Raw genomic sequence first — 11,643 nt, 5'->3', positions numbered from 1 at the left:
AGACCAATAATGAAAAAGCACAGAGTTGAATGCCTTGACTAATAATAAAAAAAGACAGCTGGTATAGCAAAATCAACTTTATGTAAGGACAGGAATTGCCATTTGTGACTGGATTATGGGTAGTCAAAAAATAAAACATTTTGTTTCCCTTCATTCTAGTGTTTCCTCAGGACTTTTGCAAAAAAGAGCTTTACCTTTTGTGTTCTCTTCCTTTTTCAGATTTTCTTCTCCACACAGCCAAAGAATTTTGATAATGAAGCCAAGTATGGTAAAGTTAAAAGGAAAAAAAAGAAATAGCTAGTGTTTTGAAATAGAAAAATAGTCTATATTCTGTTTTGTTTTTTTAATAAATCTCAGTAAATACCTTCCAAAGATATCCTGCAGTTTAATAAAAAAAACTATGTATTATTTTTGTCTAATATGTTTTCCTCATTATTCTGTATTGTAATGCAGCCACGTTTGTTGCATGTATAAGTAATATGTTCATTGTCATTGCTGTATAGTATTCCTTTTTATGACTTTCTCAGAATTTATTTATTTTTTAATGTTCTTAGTTTATTAATCCTCTCATGAAAAATCTGCACAATCACCACAGATAAAGCCACTGCAGAATCTTTACTCCTTCTGTTGTCCAATCTCCAGCTCACTTCTTTTTGCTAGCACCAACGCTGGCTTTTGCAGTCCACCGGACTTTCTTCATTCTGTTTTTGCATTCTTTGAAGTTTTCTTGAAGTCTTTTTCTTTTCATACAGGCCATGTCTTGCAAGTCTATGTTTGGGTTCATTTTTCTTTGCATAATCCAAGGAATCATAAATCATGCCAAAGCTAGTTGTCTTGCCACCACCAAAATGGGTTCTGAATCCAAATACAAATATGACATCTGGTGTGGTCTTGTACATTTTGGCTAGTTTTCCCTGAATTTCTGTCTTAGGTACTGTTGCTTTCCCGGGGTGAAGAACATCAATGACTATCTGTTTCCGCTGAAGCAGTCGGTTGGTCATGAACTTCCTGGTCCGGATAGGTACTGTGTCATTCATGATGGAGGCTGAGCTTCAAGCAGCCGGGGAGGATCAGAATTTATTAATGTTACTGTTGATGGGTATTTTACATGCACCAGTTTTGTCTTTTATGAATGGTGTTGTTATGAACATTCTTAAACATTTCTCTTAGTGAACATACATACCAATCTCTCAGGTATATAATCAAGAGTGAAATTGATGAGCCATAGTATAATCTCATGCTTGTCTTTAGTAGGTATTGCCTTTGGGGGCAATTTTGAGTGATTCTTGACAGATTTGGGGAAAATTATCTGGGTGTGATACATGGCACATAATTCCTTCAGCAAGACAGACACAAGCATTCTCTGAGATTGAGGTAGCATGAATGAAATACTGAATGTGGGGATGCCTGGGTGGCTCAGTGGTTGAGTGTCTGCCTTCAGCACAGGGCATAATCCCAGGGTCTGGGATGAAGTCCTGCATCAAGATCCTTGCAGGAAGCCTGCTTCTCCTCTGTTTCTCCCTCTGCTTCTCCCTCTGCCTATGTCTCTACCTCTCTCTGTGTGTCTGTCATGAATAAATAAATAAAATATTTTTTAAAAAAGAATAGTGAATGTGATTCACATTCATTCACTCATTAATTCAACAAGTTTATGATAAGGAATTTAACATGTTAAGTAAGCACTGGCAGTACAACATTGAGGAAAGCATTCTCTGATCCCACCCAGTATAATTCTACTAAAATAACTTACATGGAGAAGAAAAACTTTGTAACCTTGTGTTATGGGATAAATTACCCCTACTACAAAGTCAAATATTGAAGTCTTAAACCCCAGGTCCTCAGAATATGAATGTATTTAGAGATAGGGCCTTTAAAGAAGTAATTAAGGTAAATTAAGGAAACACAACAGGGATGTCCACTCTCACCACTGTTATTCAACATGTACTAGGAGTCCTAGCCTCAGCAATCAGACAACAAAAAGAAATAAAAGGCATTCAAATTGGCAAAGAAGAAGTCAAACTCTCCCTCTTTACAGATTAAATGATACTGTACATAGAAAACCCAAAAGACTCCACCTCAAGATTTCTAGAACTCATATAGCAATTCTGCAGTGTGGCAGGATGCAAAGTCAATGCCCAGAAATCACTGGCATTTCTCTACACTAACAATGAGATGGAAAAAAGAGAAATTAATGAGACAATCCCATTTACAATTGCACCCAAAAGCATTAGATACCTAGGAATAAACCTAACCAAAGAGGTAAAGGATCTATACCCTAAAAACTACAGAACACTCCTGAAAGAAATTGAGGAAGACATAAAGAGATGAAAAAAATATTCCATGCTCATCAATTGGAGGAATTAATATTGTGAATGTCTATGCTACCCAGGGGAATGTGCACGTTCAATGTAATTCCTATCAAAATGCCATGGACTTTCTTCAGAGAGTTGGAATAAATCATCTTAAGATTTGTGTGGAATCAGAAAAGATTAGCCAGGGGAATATTGAAAAAGAAAACCATAGCTGGGGACATCACAATGCCAGATTTCAAGTTGGACTACAAAGCTGTGATCATCAATACAGTGTGGTACTGGCACAAAAACAGACACATAGATCAATGGAACAGAATAGAGAATCCAGAAGTGGACCCTCAACTTTATGGTCAACTAATATTCGACAAAGCAGGAAAGACTATCCACTGGAAAAAGGACAGTCTCTTCAATAAATGATGCTGGGAAAACTGGACAGCCATGTGCAGGAGAATGAAACTGGACCATTATCTTACACCATAGCCAAAGGTAAACTCAAAATGGATGAAAGATCTAAATGTGAGACAAGAATCCATCAAAATCCTCGAGTAGAACACAGGCAACACCTTTTTTGAACTTGGCCACAGCAACTTCTTGCAAGATACACCTATGAAGGCAAGGGAAACAAAAGCAAAAATGAATTATTGGGACTTCATCAAGATCAAAAGCTTCTGCACAGCAAAAGAAACAGTCCACAAAACTAAAACACAACCTACAGAATGGGACAAGATATTTGCAAATGACATATCAGATAAAGGGCTAGTATCCAAGGTCTACAAAGAATGTATGAAGCTCAACAACAAAGAAACACACAATCCAATCATGAAATGGGCAAAAGTCATGAACAGAAATTTCACAGAGGAAGACATAGACATGGCCAACAAACACATGAGAAAATGCTCCACATCACTTGCCATCAGGGAAATACAAATCAAAACCATAATGAGATACCACCTCACACCACTGAGAATGATGAAAATTCACAAGACAGGAAACCACAAATGTTTGAGAGGATTTGGAGGAAGGGGAACCCTCTTGCACTGTTGGTGGGAATGTGAACTGGTACAGCCACTCTGGAAAACTGTGGAGGTTCCTCAAAGAGCCAAAAATACAACTGCCTTTCAACACAGCAATTGCCCTGCTGGGGATTTACCCCAAAGATATAGATGCAGTGAAATGGCAGGACACCTGCACCCCAATGTTTATAGCAGCAATGTCCACAATAGCCAAACTGTGTAAGGAGCCTCAGTGTCCATCGAAAGATAAATGGATAAAGTAGATGTGGTTTATGTATACAATGGAATATTACTCTGCCATTAGAAACAACAAATACCCACCATTTGCTTCAATGTGGATGGAACTGGAGGGTATTATGCTGAGTGAAGTATATCAGTTGGAGAAAGACAAACATTATATGGTATTATTCTTTTGGGAAATATAAAAAATAGTTTAAGGGGATAAAGGGAAAAGGAGAGAAAATGAGTGGGAAATATCAGTGAGGGTGACAGAACATAAAAGACTCATAACTCTGGTAAATAAACAAGCGGTTGTGGAAAGGGAGGTGGGCAGGGGGTTCGGGTGACTGGGTGATGGCACTGAGGAGATGAGCACTGCATATTTTGCTATATGTTGGCAAATCAAACTCCAATAAAAAATATACAAAAAAAGATAAATTAAGGTAAAATAAGGTCATGTTAGTAGACTTTAATATGATTTGAGTCTTCATAGGAAGAGTAAGAAGAGGAGATTAAAATGCATAAATGATGCACAAAGAAAGAATCATGTAAGGACACAGTGATAAGGTGTCATCCATAAGCCAAGAAGAGAGGCTTCTCAGAAGAAACTATACTAGCTGACACATAGATCTTAAGATTTGTAGCCTCCAGAGTTGTGAGAAAATAAATTTATGTTCTTTAAACCACTCATTCTGTTATATTTTGTTGTGGTAGCCCTGGGAAACTAATACACCTCAGGTTAAGTAAATAGTTTTTGGATATGACAAGATCATGTTACAAATAGAAAAAAAAATAATAATGAACTGATTTAATCAAAAGTTAAATTGCTTTGCAAAAGGGAGTTAAGGGAATTGAAAGCAAACCTCAGAATGAGAAAAATATATTTGAAAATTGTATTTCTGATAAAAGAATGCTATTAAGAACAAATAAAGGAGAATTCTCCAAACTTAACGATAAGAAAACTAAAATCCCAACAAAGAAATAGGCAAAAAATGTGAACAGATACTTCAACAAAGAAAATATACAGATAGCATGAAAGCATATAAAAAGATGCTTGACATGATTAGTCATTATGGAAATGCAAATTAAAACTACATCTATTAGAATGGCTAACATTAAAAAGACTGACCATACCAAATATTGGTGAGAATGTGGAGGAACTGAAACTCTCATTACAAAAGTTGTGGGAAAACTGCATTGTGAAAATGCAAAACAGGGCAGCCATGTTGGAAAATAGTTCGGTACTATTCTTGTAAACATATACTGACTACATAACTGAGTAATCCCACTCCTGAACTTCTGTCCAAGGAAAATGAAAACCTGTGTTCACATAAAAGCCTGTATGAAAATGGCTACAGCAACTTGATTCTTAACTACTCACAATCAAAAACAACTCAAATGTCCCTAACCAGAAGAATGGATGAACAGAGTGTAGTACATCCATACAATGGAACACTACTCAACAATAAAAAGGAATGATACCTACAACAAATCAATCTCAAATTCATTATGCTAAGTAATACAACTATACTGTGTGATACCATTTCTGTTATTCTAGAAAAAGGCAAAATAAGAATGTAGAACAGATCAATGGTTGCTAGGGGATAAAAGTTTGACGACAAAGGTGACAAACAATAGATTTTGGAGGGAGAAGGAAGGAAGCAGCAGAACTCTTCTGTACCTTGACTTTAGTGGTAGTGGTTACACAACTCAGCATATTTGACAAAATCCATAGAACAGTAACCAAAACCGGTGATTTACTGCATATAAATCAAATTAATAAATTACCAAAATTTATTGACTCAGATATCCACACACAGTTGAATAACATCCATCTTCCTGAAAAGAATCATTTGCCTAATTTTCTGAATGACAAGTTCAAGGAGTATGTCGCCATAATGTATATGGAGAAATGGAAATAATGTATTATTGCTGAGGAGTGACACTGAAGAAGTAGACAGGAATGAATTTATCGAGGGCCTTATATGCTCTGCAAAAGGATTTTGACCTTGTACTGTAGTAAGGGGGAACTACTGAATCATTTTGAGAAAAAGAATGATATGTTCAGCTTTACATTTTTTTTTTTTTAAATATTTTTTTTTCTTTTATTTATTTATGATAGTCAGAGAGAGAGAGAGAGAGGCAGATTCACAGGCAGAGGGAGAAGCAGGCTCCATGCACCGGGAGCCCGATGTGGGATTCGATCCCGGGTCTCCAGGATCACGCCCTGGGCCGAAGGCAGGCGCCAAACCGCTACGCCACCCAGGGATCCCCAGCTTTACATTTTAAATAAACCAGTATGGCTGTGATAAAGAGAAAGGATTTGAAATGTAGAAAGGCAGAAAGCAGGGAGATCAATTGGAATGTGTTTGCTGCAGTCCAGGTGAAATATGAAAAAATCCTGAGCTCAGGTAATTGTAATGGGAACATAAAGTAGGGGAAGTTTTCTGAGCCCTGCGCAGTATGGATGCATAAGCTCAAGAGACATGGAAGGGAATCAATTATCTCAGAAAGGGATCTTTTGATATTGAAGGGCATCAGATTACTTTTTCACTATCTTGCTTCAGTCATAAGAGAGAGAATCACTCCTCTTGGCCCTGTTCTAATTTCCATGATATGAGCACATATAAATCCCAGGGTTTTTTTTCAATTACATGTCCTCACATTTTAAAAAAATTTTTTAAATGGTATTCAGATGGCAATCAAATAACAGTGATTAAATGATCTATAGTTAGGATGACCATTTTATCCTATTTTGCTGAGAGATTGTCTCTGTTTACTATTGATCTCCTAGAATAATTATTACAGTGTATTAATAATAGTGCCTCCTTTCTTTCTCCAAAACACCCTGGTTTAAATGGTAAATGTATGGTCACCTTAAACTATAGTAGTTCCCCCTCCCCCATTTGGCTCTTCTTCAGGGGGAAAAAAAGGAACATAAAATATCAATAAATTCACATTTTGAATATAAATCAAGAGTGATTTGTTCATCTACAAAAGCCTATAGAAAAGTAAAACAGAATGGAAAGCTATATAAAGTGAACATAAAGGTAATCATCTAATAACTTATAAATATACCCCCAATTAGTGGGCTTGATCCTCAAATAATTATTGAATTCTTCCCATATATTTTTCTACATTTGTGCTAAATTTTGTGTAGAAGTTAAAGTCTTACTATCCCTTTGTACTTAAAAATTTGAATAGAGTGTCCCAAGTCCTTGAAAGGAGTTGGGAGGTTATGACTAGTGCTAGGTCCCTAACTGTTCTCCTTTCAAAAAGTCATGTTTCATTCTGTCTTCTATAATCTTCTGAGAAGCCAAAGCAATCTTGCTCAGTAGGATTCTTTGTGAAATATCAAGAATTCTCTACTAAATCATCACCTTACTTGTGCTAGGTCTACATAGGTCAGACAGAAGAAAAAGAAGCATAACAACTTTATTTTGTGGCACACTATTCTGTCACATCAAGATTAGTTTTTGATATACCCTAAACCTGTTTTCACACTCTGACCACAATGCTAAAACATAATTCTGGCCTTGTAAGCCAGTATAAAAGTGACACAGTACTGTGGCAAAGAAGATTGAATGAAAAATAAAATCATGTTTTATTATTTCTACTCATCCTACTTCCATAAAGGACTTTGGGCAATGGGGTGCCTCAGTAGTGCAGTTGTTTAAGCTTCTACCTCTTGGTTTTGGCTCGGGTCTTGATCTCAGGGTCCTGAGATGGAGCCCCATTTTAATGAAATAACAGCTGTTATGAATTACAGTCATTGTTAGCAATAATAAAATAAGGAGTAGCCACTATGTTGCTTTTTTTTTCTTTAGTTTTTTGCTTGATCTTTAGTTTTAAAGTAAATTAGGAGCCCTAGAAACTCTATACAGATTCAACAGTTTGAATAAAATACTAACTCAAAATATTAATACTTAGCTCTTTTATCTCTGTAATAGTCTGATGACTTCAAGCTTTCTAAAATAAAATTAAATTTGAATAAGGATAGTACTCTTGAGGTCTGTAAATTGTCAGTTCTTGAAAGGTTCCTTCTCTGTAATCCATATTCTTTTTCTAAGGCCTATATGACAGATCATTTAGACCCAATCCTAAGCATAAGATGTAATATGCATGTCAAAAATATTCTTTTTAAAGGTACTGATATGCTCTTGAATTCCATTAAATCTAAGGGACACCTGGGTGGCTTAGCAGTTGGGCATCTGCCTTCAGCTCAGGGCATGATCCTGGAGTCCCAGGATCAAGTCTCACATCGGGCTCCCCGCAGGGAGCCTACTTCTCCCTCTGCCTATGCCTCTGCCTCTTTCTTTCTGTGTCTCTCTCATATATAAATAAATAAAATCTTTTTTAAAAAATAATGTTCAAAAACTTTATCCATAGATGTTTTGACATGGTCAGAATAAACTTTTGCCAAGAAGTAAAGAAAAGGAATCCCTTCAGCTTCCCTTATCCTCAGCAAGATCCAGAATAGGTATTAAATCCATTACCACCATCATCTATTCTATTATTTATTATGTTAAGCTTTAATTCATCTATTTCTGTATCTGTCTCCCCCACTAGACTCCAGGAACTGCCTGAGGCTAAGGATTACTCCCCATTCATCTTTATTTCTCTGGCACCTAGTGTAACTGAACCAATGTGGGTTCACTCGATTATGAGTCAGATATTGTACCAGATTGACTTGTCACACAAAGAAAAGTTTATTTGCAGTAAATAATGAGATCATGGGGAATAGCTTCCAAAGCTGTGACTCCCTGAGCAAAAGTGTATGGTTTCCTTTTATTTAGGGTTAGGATGAATATTTAGGTAGGGAAGCCTTGTCATCATATGTAGAGGTGAGCATAAGGTTGTGCATGCACCTTAAGGAAATATGCTTATACACACATTGTATATTATGTAAATGAGAATTGTTCTCCTCCTTGGTCAGAGATTTTAGTACTATAATGAGGTAAATGTAGTTAGTTGTCAGTAATTCTAGAAGTTACTCCATTGTCCTTCTTCTTCACAGGTGTGAACCAGGGGTTAAGCTCAAACTGGTCTCCGTGGTCTGGGCCAGCTGAAGGTCTTGTCAGTGCAGTTGCTATGCTATTGCTCAAGGGATGGTTTATATTTGTCTGAGTTGACAAATAAGCTGGAAAGAAAAGTTTAAGGAAAGCTGTGGGAAAAAGGCACAAGCAAGTGAGCAGTAAAATAAGGTCTCTTAGGGTCCAGCAGGTGACACTAGCATGAAAAGAATTCAGTAACATGGGACACCTGGGTGGCTTAGTGATTTAGCCTGCTTTGGGCCCAGGGCGTGATCCTGGATTCCTGGGATGGAGTCCCACATCGGGCTCCCTGCATGAAGCCTGCTTCTCTCTCTGCCTGTGTCTCTGCCTCTCTCTCTCTCTCTCTGTGTCTCTCTTGAATAAATAAATAAAATATTAAAAAAAAAAAGAATTCAGGGACGCCTGGGTGGCTCAGTGGTTGAGCATCTGCCTTCGGTCCAGGGCGTGATCCCGTGGTCCCGAGATCGAGTCCCACATCGGACTCCCTGCGTGGAGCCGGCCTCTCCCTCTGCCTATGTCTCTGCCTCTTTCTCTGTGTCTCTCATGAATAAATAAATAAAATCTTAAAAAAAAAAAAAAGAATTCAGTAACTTGTTGAAAAAAATAGGATCTCGTTTTAATTTTGGAAGAGGCCACATATAAAATTCTTAACAGTATGTCTCTTACATTGTAAATGTCAATAGATGTTAACTATTATTTACTAAAATGTGATCAGATGGAATTGTACTGAAGCAGATTCCCACTGGCCATAACATTTTCAGGAATTTTGCAAGCTGGTGGTTAAATTATTGGTAATCAGAAATAGCCCATGGTAGATTATCTATATTTACATATTTCTTTGCCAAAATGAAAATTGGCAAATGAGATAATTCCAGACATAGAAACCCCTTCACCTACTCCGCCCCCCATCTCCCCACCCACATGGGCAGTTAAACATTTTTCAACACAGCACTGAGGTCAGATACCATACTATCCTGAGGTTGAATCCTTTTAAATGCTATTAATGTGCACGATTGATAAAGTGTGCATATGATGTGTGTTGGATTTAGAAGTGAAAGGAAGAGGAAAAAAGAGCATGTGGGGAAGGGGATACAGTCCACCAGCAACTGAGTGAAGCTACAAATCTAACTTCCCATTACACCTCACCTCCCTCAGACAATATAGCCTTTGAAACTAGTTATGACACAGGGTCTCTTGATGGGCTTAGTTTTAGCCAACAAGAAAGAGTTGGCTGATCATTTCAGAAGTAACAATTGAATATCAACTATTATTGTCCCTCTGATATAAATATATATAATATTTATAGACAATATAAAGATTTTCTAACCATCAAAGTTTTCCACAATGAAGTAGTTAGCTTTGAAAGGTTGTGAGTTCTTTATGTAACATAAAAATGTTCATATGGAAGCTAGATGAAAATCTACAAAAATATTGCAGAATAAATTCTCACTGGCTGATTCTCTAGCACATTGCCTGCCTCTCAAAGTCTGATCTACAGACTTCTCAGGACCCATCTCAGACCTATTGAATCAGGATCTGCATTTTAATAGGACCCTCAGGTTATTCATATGGAATATGAAATAACTGTTAAATGACTCTTAGTTTGAGAAGGCTTTGCTCTAGATCATCTCTAAAGTCACAGCTAACTCTAGGTTTCTATGCTTCTGTCATGACTTGATGAACACATATCAAAAAAGCTTATAATATTTTGCAGGAAATAAAATATCAGAAGGAAATGTCTCTATGATAAAATTCAGATACGAGTTACAAAATAATCTCAGCACACATAAGCAAAATGAAATTCAAAAGCCAAAATATGAAATTTATGTTTAGACAAATTCCTAAAACAAGAAAATCAGGCAAATACACAGGACTGAGACCTACAAAAGCATCTAGGTGACTGACACACAGGCAAATTATCCCTTATCCTTCTGTCCTAGATTCTGAATTCTATTCATGTGCTCTCATGGGTTTACATTACTTTCTAAGTTTTCTGAAGTCACTGCCGGAATATATAACAAGTTCTTAAGCTAGGCTATTTAGTAAGACCCTGAGTTACAACATCTGCATCCTTGGGGTTCTTCCTATCTCCTGCTGAAACAAAGCAGTGGGTGACCAGATTAATGCTATTGACTGATATTATTAGCATTTTAAATACCACCTTAGCTTCTATAACAAAATCGAAGTAATACAACAAAAACAAATCCATAATATAAATTGTTTATATTGATAAATAGCATATATAGTATGAATTATAACAAGTGAATTAACAACTGATATACTGCTACAATTTCTAAATAATATCCTGAAACTAATATTTTCAGCTTAAACTTTATAGTATCAACTATAAAATGTTTCTCTAAAGTGATTAAATCCACTGATCACTTCTCAGAACTATTGCATTTCTCCCTGATCTCTGTTAGGTAGAACAGAGTTTGCAAACTTTTTGTAAAGAGCCAGAGAGTAAATGTTTTAGGCTTTGTGCATCATATCGTTTCTGTCACAACTGCTTACATGCAGCCATAAACAATAGGTAAACAAATGAGAGAATGAGTGTGGCTGTTTCATTAAAACTTTATCTGCCAAAACAGGCGGGCCATAGTTTGCTGACTCTGAGGTAGAAGATTCTGTATTGATGAAGGAGCAGAAGGCAATCCGAGGACAAAGCAGAAGCTGAAACCCTCAGGCCCAGCCCCCACTCCCTGGTGGGGTACCTGTGACATTCCTCAGGCACTTCTTTAGTTCTGCCCTAAAACTAAAGGAAGGGAAAAAAATTGTTAACTGATAAAGATCACAGTCCTGTAGGACATGAATCTCCATCCCTTTGCAAATGTTAGTGATTTATAAGGACAAAGCATTTTGATCAATAGGCTAACTTTCAGAAATCCTAAAGCCCTAACATCACCCTCCCCTCCATTGTGAAGTGGGGGGGGGGGGGCGTAGAAGAGAATGTAAATAAAATAAAATTTCTGTATAACCGGCAGCCCCCACTGACAAATAGTTGAGGCAGGCAGTATATAACATTCTTTCAGGAAACTCCAAACT

The 11,643-nt window shown here is 36.9% G+C and overlaps 1 pseudogene; it reads right to left on the bottom strand.

The window, feature by feature from the left end:
- Positions 1–535: 535 nt before the first annotated feature.
- Positions 536–1,064, bottom strand: LOC140628759 (small ribosomal subunit protein eS24 pseudogene; annotated as a pseudogene).
- Positions 1,065–11,643: the final 10,579 nt, after the last annotated feature.

This window comes from Canis lupus, chromosome X (genome assembly GCF_048164855.1).
Source record: "Canis lupus baileyi chromosome X, mCanLup2.hap1, whole genome shotgun sequence".
Lineage (NCBI taxonomy): Eukaryota > Metazoa > Chordata > Mammalia > Carnivora > Canidae > Canis > Canis lupus.
The sequence above is the reverse complement of the archived record's forward strand: the minus strand, read 5'-3'. Positions and strand labels throughout refer to the sequence as shown.